The sequence below is a fragment of the Petaurus breviceps genome, unplaced genomic scaffold, assembly GCF_028583685.1.
Source record: "Petaurus breviceps papuanus isolate PSGF00001 unplaced genomic scaffold, PetGlider_PUasm1.0 154, whole genome shotgun sequence".
Taxonomy (NCBI): domain Eukaryota; kingdom Metazoa; phylum Chordata; class Mammalia; order Diprotodontia; family Petauridae; genus Petaurus; species Petaurus breviceps.
Genome location: NW_027185715.1, coordinates 8,983,529 through 8,995,553, shown reverse-complemented (window position 1 = coordinate 8,995,553; position 12,025 = coordinate 8,983,529). Strand labels below are relative to the sequence as shown.

The following is a 12,025-nucleotide window of genomic DNA, read 5'->3' as shown; positions in this document are numbered from 1 at the left end:
TTCCCTTGGCTAATTTACACTGATCATGATAGTTCTGGAAAAGCAGAGCAATTGGTAGGAACTGTAAAAATGAGTTGATGAAAGGGAATAAATTGCTCTGGAAAAGAGACATGACACTTGGAACTAGGTTAGTAATACCCTAATCAATTATAAAATTGGGTGATTTCTTTTTTTTTTGAACTGGACAGAATTTAGAACAATCTCTTAAGTTCTAAAAGGATACAAGCAGGGGCGGCCAGGTAGCACAGCGAGTAAGAGCACCGGCTCCAGTGTTGAGAAGACCTGGAGATCGAATCCCGGGCTCAGACACTTAGCACCCACCCAGAAACACCTGGCCGTGTAACCTTGAGCAAGTTACTTAACCCCAATTGCTTAGGGGCAGCCAGGTGACTCAGCGAGTAAGAGCACCGGCTCCAGTGTTGGGACGACCTGGAGATCGAATCCCGGGCTCAGACACTCAGCACCACACCCAGAAATAACTGGCTGTGTAACCTTGAGCAAGTTACTTAACCCCGATTGCTTTAAAAATAAAAAAATAAAAAAAAATAAAAGGATACAAGCAGTTCCCAACCTTCACCTAGGCGATTTTAAAAATCAGTTGTTTGTGTTCTAGAATGTTTTCTGACCCAGTAGCTCAGGCAGCTAGATGGCAAAGTGGAAAGAGTGCTGGGATACTCAATAGCTGTGAGGCTCTGAGTAAGTCACCTTAACTTCTGTTTGCGTTACTTTCCTATCTGTAAAATGGGGATAAAAATAGTGCCTTCCAGGACTTATTGTAAGAATAAAATGAAGTGACTTTTGTAAAGAAGTTATCAGCACATTACTAAATGCTTAATAAATGTTTTTTAAGTTTAATTTTTGTCATATATAATTCCCAGACTAACCCACAAAATCCAATTTAACCCACAAACTACTGAAGCTGTTTGGGGTTGCCGGGAACCCCAAAATGTCAGGGTACAGGGCGGCATCCACCTGGAAGAAATTTATGCACTCAAACCATCTTCCAGTCAAGAAGCAACTGTAACACCAATAGAAGCAGGCAGGGTTCTTAGTGAACCTGCTGGCTAATGAGGATGAGGATGATGCATATAGGGAAAAAGGATAGCGAAAAGGATCTGGGTGGGATGAAGAGTGGTAAGTAGTCTGGGGTGGGCCAGGTGCCTGTGGAGGTGCCAGTGATCTGGGCTGCTAAAATGTATGGGAAAATTCAGGGACTGAGTCTCTTCCAGAGACATGATCTTTTCCTCTTAGGGGTCTGGGTCCCATCACTCCATTATTACCATCCATGCAAAGTAGAAAAAATAATACTGCAATCACTTTAATAATTAAATAAAAGGTTTAAAAAAAGAGCCCCTTATTTTATGTGATTACGGATCATGGGTTGGGGATGGGATAGAGGTGAGGATACTGATAATCAGAAATCAGTTTCTCTACACCTATATACGATGCATTTGTAATGGGATAATATTATATAACCTGGTATGAGAAAACTGGCTTTCTCTAGTGTCTTTCTCTCTTGTCTTTTGAATAAGCAATCCTATAGTGGACTAGCATGGGCAAGACTAGACTAAAGATTGATACAAAAATACACCCCTTCACAGAAGTAAAAGTTTTTGGGGAAAAAAGACCCAAAACCAAAGCCATCTATTATTATCCCAGTGTGGCAGAGGCTTGCTGTGGACCTCTCAGCTGAGAATAGGAGGATTCCTAGAGAGGCCATGAGTTCTCTCTAATCATTCGCTTTACCAGATAAAACTGTGTTTTCTATCATTCCTACCTGTTTAGGGATACATCAGGGAAATGGTTCACGGAGGTGAGAGAAATGATTATTAATAACCAGTTATGGGGGGAGATCCAGGATTTTTCCTTGTCCTACTTCCTTGTTCAAAGCCCAGGCTTTGAAAGACATTACTGACCTCTGCCAAAAATTTGCCCCACCCAGACCATCTTATCTAGGTGAATTCCAGCCCATTGTGTTATACTCAGGTTTTGGTAGGGATAAATTCTTTGATTAAATTGCCCAAGACTGAGGGTGATTTGGAAGTAAATAAATGACTTGATCAAAATCACATCCCCTAGTACCTCATTAGAATAGGCCTACCTCACCCTCCAGGAGAGTAGGGGGGGAAGGGGATGAGAGGGGGGATGATGGAAGGGAGGGCAGGCTGGGAGGGAGGGAAGTTGGAAGCACCCACTTTTGAAAAGGGAAGGGATCAAAGTAGAGAATAGAACGGGTGGGAGGTGGGACAGGAGGGAGGGAAATATAGTCAGTCTTTTACAATATATCTACTATGGTATTGTTTTGCATTAGCCACACATGTACAACCTATACTGAGCTGCTTGTCTTCACAGTGGGGGTGGGTGGCAGGGAAGGAAGGAAATGAATTTGGAATTGAAAGTTTTAAAATAAAATATTCAAATATATATATATGTATATATGTATGTGTATATATATACATATATTATTATTAATACCATCTTACATGTAATTGGGAAATAAGATATGTAGGCACTGAGGCATAGAGATCCACTGGAAAAGTCGAAAGGGATATGGGAGAGAGCAGATTAGAGGAGGGGATATCCTGTGGGACTGCTATTTTGAGGTGGTGGGTAGGGGGAAAATGGGGAGAAAATTCGTAACTCAAAATCTGGTTAATAAAGCATTAAAAAAAAAAGAATAGGCCCACCTCTCATTATAATATTCATTTTTGTTATATAACATTCATTATTTAACATTATGTTTTACATTAACAATATATGACACAATATAACATTCATTCTTGTTAACCTATCAGAGATTGCCACTCTCAGGAACACCCATTCTTCCAAGGACATATAAGTGTTGAGTGGGTTTCATAATTGGTCTTTGGCACTGGAAAGTGTCACTGGCCTCTTTTATTAATAATATGCTACCATTATTAATAAAATGATTAATTACCCAGAAATTATGTCTCCTGAACTTTTTATATATCACAGAAGAAACATTTGACCTGGCTTGTTTGACAGGGGCTATGGTTAAACTAGAGAACATTTCTGTTTCTTTACAAAGATTTTTTTAAACTTTATTTTCCTTTATGTTATCTTAATTCCTTGGTAGAATTTTTGAAACAGTCTTGTCTTGGATGAGGTAAGACAAAGGTGGGTTTGCCAACACCCAAGTAAGTCTAGCAAATATGAAGGACCAATCAAGGTTCTTTAGTTTCAAACTGGTGGCATCTACAGGGAAAGTGAAAAAAGAAACTGCTTTAGGATACCCTTTCAGTCAGTAAACAAGGACTTGTTATGTGCCTGGCCCTGTGCTAAGTATTAGGGATGCAAAGAAAGGCCAAAGGTTCAGTCACAGAAGGAAGGTGTTCTTACCCTCAATCACTGGCTTCAAGGGGGCATATTTATTACATAAGCATCTGAAATTAAGTGGTCTATTTATGGAATCATATAAGACTCAAAGCTGGGAGAGGACTTTGAGCTCACCCAGTCCAACAATTTACATTTTACGTACCGATACCACTCTACTGCAGGCCCCTGTCATGTCTGGACTATTGTAATATCCTGCTAGTGGGTCGGCCTGATTCACACCTCTCCTCACTACACTCCATCCTCCATTCAGCCACTAAAGTGGATCTTCTAAAGTACAAGTCCAAATATGTCACTTCTAAAGTCACAGTCTTTAAAGAACATGAACTTCTATTCAATAAAGTACTGTGGCTCCCTATTGGATGAAATAGAAAATGTTCTCTTTGGCATTCAAGGACCTTCATAAACAAGCCATTTATAATTTTCTTATACATTCTGCACATTTCCCCCTCAATTTCCAATGCTTTGCCACCACAAAAAGAGCTGCTATAAATTTTTTTGTACAAATAGGTCCTTTCCCTAATCCTTTTACTCTTGAAATAAAAGTTGAACATTTCCTTTATGTTGACTATTCTAATTACAATTGTTTTATCTTATACAAAATATGAGGTTAGTCTTAATTATAGAATTATGTAAGTTTAAATGCTGGGTCTGCTTTTTTATTTATTTTTCCCCACTTAATAGTATTTCATTTTTCCAATTACATATAAAGATAGTTTTCAACATTCACTGGTATAAGATTTTGAGTTCCAATTTTTTTTCTTTTCCTCCCCTCCCCTTCCCAATTGGTCTTTGATTTTTCTCAGATTGACATAGTGAGTGAAAGAGGATTATGTTTGCAGGGGATTTAAGTTCCACTCCTCATTCTGCCACTTTTCTACTTGGGTGACTGTGGACACATCACTCAACCACCCTGGGGATCATTTTCCTTCTCTATCAAATTAAGGTGAATTTAGAGATCCCTATTAGTGTTAAATGTGTGGTCCTCGGACTATCTTGTTTGCTAACTGAGAAACAACGGATCAGTGAGAATTTGAAGGAAATCCAGGAAATGGAGAAAATTATTTGAGTTATTCATTGAGTAGACATTTTCATTTCTTAAAAGTTAATCTTTGCCCTTACTCAGCAGTAAGAAGTACCATACTTTGCAATACCCCTTCTGGGGCTGTATCCCAAAGAGATCATACTAGTAGGAAAAGGACCCATATGTTCAAAAAAATTTATAGCAGCTCTTTTTGTGGTGGCAAAGAATTGGAAATCAAAGGGATGCCCATCAGTTGAGGAATGGTTAAACAAGTTGTGGTATATGAATGTATGGATAGGAATGGAATACTATTGTGTTATAAGAAATGAGGAGTAGATGGGCTTCATAATGACCTGGAGAGCCTTATATAAACTGATGATGAGTGAGAAGAGAAGTTTGTACCAGGAGAACATTGTACACAATTACAGACACATTGTATCTGTGATGACTGACTGATAAACTGGGCTCCTCTCAGCAATGCAAGGTTATAAGACAAGTCCAAAAGACTCATGATGCAAAGGGATATCCACATTCAGAGAAAGAACTACAGAGCCTGAATGCAGATTGAAGCAAACTACTTGCTCTCTGTTTTTTGCTTTGCTTTGTTTTGTTCCTTCTTTCTCATTGTTCACTCCATTGGCTGTAATTCTTCTTCACAACTTGACTAATGTTTAATGCAAATGTATCTGTAGAAGCTATATCGGATTGCATGCTGCCATGGGGGAAAGGGGGAGAAAGTTTGGAACTCAAGGGATTGTGGAACTGAATGTTGTAAACTAAAAGCAGATAAATAACTTAAAAAAAAAAAGAAGTACCATGCTTTGAAAGTTGCAGTCAACTGAATGAAAGGTAAAAATGATACACTGGCCACTTGTGATTGTTAGCAGTAACAATAATAGCTAGTATTTACTGTGCTAAGCACTTTACAAATCTTACCTCATTTGAAACTCACAAGAAATCTGGTAGGTAGGTGCTGTTATTAAACTTATTTTACAGATGAGGAAACTGAGGTAGACATATATTAAGTGACTTGCCCAGGGTCACACAGCTAGTAAACAAGGCCTGACTGAGCTCAGGTCTTCCTGATTCCAGGTGTGGCACTGCACCGACTAGCTAGCTGCCTAGAACAATCCACCTAGCTAGGTGGGATTAGGGGTGTGGAGAATTATTCACTTTCTGACTCCTAGTCAAACTTTCAATGGGCTATTGAATCCTCTCGACTTAAATTTTCCCTGTTGTTTTACCTAGAGAAATTACCCATCACTTCCCTTCCTAAAAATAGACATACTGATGACACGGAGCTGTTGAAAGTCCCCAAGTGGTTGTGTTTCCATTAGCAATGAGTGACTGTATAATAGCTAAATAAAGGAACTATGTCCCTAATGTAGGCACCGCTGTTTTTGATAAGCTCATACTGCAGGAGGAAATGATGGACAGGACTAAAACAATCAAAGGAAATTGTTGACTTCTGTCTCTGTCTTGCAGAGCTGCACTGTGTTCATGATGACTAAGCCATGAGGATCTGGGGAATCACTATATGACATTTATGAGCCGGTGGCACTTGGTAAGCTTGCTAGAGGAGAGTCAATTGGTAACTGAGATTCCTGAATGTTAACCATTTCTCTATCCTCAGTAGTTTCTAATTGTACAAAGCCTGACACATAGTGGGCCCTTTAAAATGCTTGTTGACTTTTTCCAATAGAAGCACAGGGTTTTTTAAAGTGCAGAGTTCTGTGCTGGAAAGATCTTAAGAAATAATGTAGTCTAAACCCCTCATTCTATAAATGAGGTCCAGCGAGTGAAATGACTTACCCAAAGTCACATGAATATCAGGAAATCAGGAAGCCAGAATTTGAATCCAGCTCTTTTGACTTGAGTTCAGATGTTATTGTTTTTTAAATACCAAACCTTGTGGAGAAATTCCTCTTAGCAAAATCTCAAATAGCATTGAACTTTCAGCTGGTTATACAGATAGTAGATTCAACAGTAAAATCCAAATGCTGGGGTAAATATGTACATGCAGACAAAAATCAATGTGCTCCATGCCTTCAGGGTTGGTGAACTATATAAACACACCTAAAGATATTACGAAGTCCTTTTTATGGTACATAATCTTTTATTAAGGATCAGATTGATGTTTTTAATAGCAACTCAGAGCAATATTTTAACTATGGGGTTTAAAGTTACTGAATATAAGTATGTTATATATTTTAAGCCTGCCATATTTCTATTGGACTTAAAATATTTAACATAAGTTAAATATTTAAATAAAATATTTAACTTAAAATATTTAAATTTTATATTTCTATTGGGGAAGCTAGGTGGCCTAGAACAAGAAAGACTCATCTCCCTGAGTTCAAATCTGGCCTCTAACACTCAACTAGCTGTGTGACCCTGGGCAAGTCACTTAAACTTCTTTGCTTCAGTTTTTCCTCATCTGTAAAATGACCTGGAGAAGGAAATTGCAAACTATTCCAGTATCTTTGTCAAGAAAACCCCAAATGGGGTCACGAAGAGTCAGATATGACTGAACAGCAACAAATATTTCTATTACAATATATCCCATCTTTGTACCTTTGTAGGAACTGTCTCTGCATTCCTGAAATGTACTCTCTCTTCCTCTCCTCTTAGAATTGGTATAGTTCCCTTCAAAACTCAGCTCAGCCTCTAACTCCTTCCTAAATGAAGCCTTTCCCAATGCCCCACAGCTGTTAGTAACTCCCTTCTCCAAACTGCATACTATTCATTTCTCAAAAAAATATATTTATAGGATTTATCTGCCAAGTCATGGAAACCCACAGATGACAAACAAAGGGACAAGGACTCAGGAACAAAGAATGTCATCAGGTTCCCAAATAAAAGACAGATATGTAGTACACCAAAACTAGTCATTACCTTCCAACAATTATCCAGATTTTGTAAAGAAACCTCACCCTCAGCTAAGAGATAAACTTAATCTAAAACTATTGATCTGTTTAGTGATCAGCCACAGGCTCCTTCTGCTCTCACTGATATTTACTCCTTGCAGGGACTATGAGAGGCTAAACATCCATAAAGGATTTGTATCAAAAGAAGATGTTAAAGAATTACTTTTGGTTGGAGGTACTGCAGAAAAAACTCTCCCTTTGCTGCCTACACCAGGGGTGGGGAACCTGTGACCTCAAGGACACACTTCTAGGTCCTCAGGTTTCCCACCCCTGGTCTACAGTGATTCCTCTCTTGAAGGCAGCTCTGACCCATTCAATCGGTGAAGTGTTTGAAAGGGGATTGAATTTTATAGTACAGCTGAATGGAGGTGTTGGGCTTTCTCTAAATGATCATTTTAAGCATTTGCTTACAACTCTTTCCAAGAGACTAATGGATAAGAAATTCAAAGAGCCAATCACCAGTGTTTTATAAAAGCTGGAACAACATGGTGGAAGTGGAAGCCTTATGATTCTCAAAGCTAAAATTCCAACCCTCTTGTTTCATCTACTTTTTTTTTTTTTTAAAGCAATCTGGGTTAAGTAACTTGCTTAAGGTTACACAGCCAGTTATTTCTGGGTGTGGTGCAAAGTATCTGAGCCCGGATTTGATCACCAGGTCATCCCCACACTGGAGCCGGTGCTCTTACTCAGGTGTTGTGCTACCTGGCCACCCCGGTTCATCTACTTTTAAACCAAAGGAACAATAAAACCATTTGACTAAGTGGTGAGAGATGTCAGAAGCTCGTGGTGAACATCATAGGATCCCTTTAGAACATGTTTAATTTTTTAAATCACAGCTACTGATTTGTTATTTACGTGATAAAACTTACACAAAATTGATTACACTGAATCGCAGTAAATAAGCATTTATCAGCACAGAAAAAATGGTTAATTATGGAAAATTATTGAAAGCACTTCTATAGTACAATTTTGTGGGGCTTATCAAACAATTTTTTTCTGCTACAGTTGGTCTGTATCAAGAACCACATTTTTGTTTACAGTTTCAGATTTGCTATTTATATTTTAGAGCCTTTTAGTTATATCACTTAAGGGATTGCACTAATTTTTCATAATTACTTTGTCATACTCTGTAGGGGTTTTAGACCTACCAGAACCATAGAAATTAGGAAGAGCTGTTAAACTATTTAGTATCCTCACTGTTAAGTTATTGCTTATAAATAGGTATTTTTATAATGTGGAATGCCTGGTGGAACCATCTGGAACATTTTAAAATATGAATTTTTCAATAGTATAAAATTCTGTTTTAACTTGTAAATTATTATTTTACTATAACTTGCTAAAATTATACATGAGTTTAGGTGTTGTGTAGTATATAAGTAAATGTTATTTTTTTATATTTCCTCACCTAAAAGAAACATGCTTGCAAATTGGAATATTTAATAATTCAATTCTTGAAATTCCAAATTGTATTCAGAAAATTTTTAGTGCTGACTTGGTAGCCCTTTTTCCCTTAACAATACTTAATACATGTTTTAGTTCTCACATAAATTTTTTTTAAACTTTATATGTATATGCATTGTTTATTCCAATAAAATGTTAGTTCTTTGAGAGTGGGAAATGTTCCACTTTTCTTTTAACATCTATCTCAGCATCAGGCACAATAAGAGACTCTTAATAAATCCAAGTATTTATTAGATATCTATTCTTCTGTGCAAAGCACAGGGAAGCTTTTCCAAGACAGATTAGTTAATAAAGGAACTAAGAAGACTTTATTGTTAAAGGATTTCACTTTTGGGTGGTTCCATAATCCTGTGGTCAGTAGGGTTCTAATATAGTATTGCATGCAGTCAAATGACCTAGATTTGAATACTGACTCTGTCACTTACCTGGGTGATGCTGGCAAATCATTTCACCTTTCTTGGCACCCAGTCTGTAAAATTAAGGGATTGAATTAGTTGGCCTATTTGGTCTTTTCTAACTCTAAATCCCTGGTTTCAGGATCATTTTATATGCAATAGTTATTGAAGTATTAGAGAAATTGCTTGGTATCAATAAGTGAATTTCACACCCTAGAAGTATTTGCGGTTGAACAAAAAAAGCATTCAGGAAAAGATGATTTACTTGGATTCCCAATTTAAAAGCACTTGGCCAATATTTAACAAATTCAAATTCAGCAAACATTTGCTGAAGGCCTACTGCATGCAAGGGACCATGAAGTGGAAAAATTTAGGCTTAAAAAAAGGTCCCCATCATTGCATTTACTGTGCTTTGTGAACCATAATTCAGGTTGAACTCAGTGGTAAGGTCAAGGATGGAAATTTTGCTGAATCTACTCTTCTGCTATAATAACTTTGCACATGGTATGATTGCAGATTGAACATCCATTTATACTCATGACTTCAGTGAAAAGGGTCAATGGAAAACTGAAGAATAAAAACCAGGAGAGAAACAGAAGGGCTGAAGCAGAAAGAAATGGGAGGGAGTCAGCCAGACTCCACTCTTCTACCAGGGCCCAGATATTTTAATCTCCAATTCCTCCTTCCCCCCTTCCCAGTAATCTCTTCTTCATCCTCCCCACAAATGCAACTAAGTGGTCCCGAGTCTAACTCTTGGCCTAGAGGCAGCAAGACTTGAGTTCAAACGCTGCCTCATGTAGTTTCTTCGTGACCCTGGGCAAGTCTCCTTTCTTCAGTTTCCTCATTTGTAAAATGAAATTAATAATTGTAAAGCAATTACCACAGTGCCTGTCACATATAAGTACTATTGAGTCATGTCCAACTCTTCATGACCCCATCTGGGGTTTCTTGGCAAAGGGTGGAATGGCTTGCCATTTCCTTCTCCAGTTCATTTTACAGATGAGGAAACTGAGGCAAGAGGGTTAAGTGACTTGTCATATGACATATAAAAATTTGAGAGACATAGTTTCTGGGCAATTAGTCATTTTATTAATCACACTAGCAATAATTAATAAAAGGGGTCAGTGGAACTCTTGCATGCCAAAGCCCCCTTATGGAAACTACTCAGTGCTTATATACCCTTGGAAGAGGGGTTGTTTCTTAGGATTGGTTAACAAGTAATGAGAAAATTAATATTATAATGATAGGTGGGATTATTCTAATAAGGGTCTAGGGGACCTGACTGATCACTCAGTCTTGATCTAAGAGATTTATCTCTTAGCCAGATTACCCCTTCCTAGGGCAATCTAGACAAAAGGGCGTCTACCTCTGCCCAGACCTGACTGAGCAGAACTCTAGGGACTGGAATTCACATTAAATTCTTTGTAAGCTTCCCAACTAAGCTTTGACCTAATCTCCAAGTGAGAAAGGGATAAATTCCTGGATCTCCCCAGTATTTGATTATTTCATCATCATTTCTCTCATTCACACAGGTAGTAAGTGTTTGAGCCTGAATTTGAACTCATAAATGAATCTTCCTGACTCTAGGCCTGGCACTGCTCCACCTATAAGTATTAGCTATTATTATTAATGTAAAAGAATTGGGGGCACAGGCCTTTTGAATTAAAGATAGCTTACTGGCAATACAATTCATATATTGCATATAAATTGCCCTGGCAGATTAAATGATATCAACAGATAGACTACTAGGCCTTGAATCAGAAGACCTGAGTTCAAATTCAGCCTCAGACACTTAGCTGTGTGTTCCTGGGCAAGTCCCTTACCCTCTGTAGAAGGAAATGACAGACCACTCCAGAATCTTTGCCAAGAAAACCCAATGGACAACATTGGCCTGCTGTGGTCCAGAGAGTTCAGAAGACTTGGACGCAACTAAAAACATGGGGAAGATAAGCTTGTAAAAAGTGATAGAAAAGTGTTCAGTTGCCAAATTACACAGAGACTGAACTTCTCATGCTGTTTTTAAACATAACTTTATAAACTTCAAAACAAAACATAACCAAATGCAATTTGGTTGTGTAGAAACAAGTAGTATTTGTTAAAAAAAATTTTTTTTAAATCTTAAAAAAGGTTAGAAAATGAAAAAAAAAAGAATGTAGAAAAAGAAGGGTCACTGGAACACTTAAAAATTCATATCAGAGAACAGCAGGGTCAGTGGTAAACAAACAGAATACTTTTAAAACATGCTGTTAGACTTAAAAAAAAATAAGTAAAACCAATTTGAAACTTCATATATCACCTTTTTTCTGTTCTATTCTGCATATGGAAACACTCAGTTTTTTTGGTTAAGCTTTTAAAAAAATTTTTAAAAGGGGAAAAATGTAAGCTGCTTGAAGGCAGATAGTTTTTGTTAGGGGTTTGTATACACAGCAGGCCAGTGTTATCCATTGGGTTTTCTTGGCAAAGATTCTGGAGTGGTCTGTCATTTCCTTCTCCAGTGGGTAAGAGAGAGAGGGTAATAGAACTTGCCTAGGATCACACACCTAGTGAGTGTCTGAGGCTGCATTTGAACCCAGGTTTTCCTGACTCAAGGCTTAGCGGTCTATTGATATCATTTAATCTGCAAAGGACAATTTATGTGCAATATACACTTAAATGCTTGTTAAAATTGCAGGGGGGAAGGATACAGGCATTCTAACATTTTCCTTGGGAATTTTACTGATATAGGCATATCCTACGTCAATTTGCCAGCTTTTGTTCGTCGACTGTGTTTCGATTTCATCAAGAACAGTGCAACCAAGGGAAACCATGGAATGTTCCATACTAAATACGTCCACTATTTAAAAGCGCTTTGCATACGGATTTGA

General features: G+C 37.8%; 1 pseudogene; it reads left to right on the top strand.

Annotated features, from left to right (window-relative positions):
* LOC138156186 (PACRG-like protein) overlaps positions 1-12,025 on the top strand; it is a 36,168-nt pseudogene extending 24,143 nt beyond the window's left edge.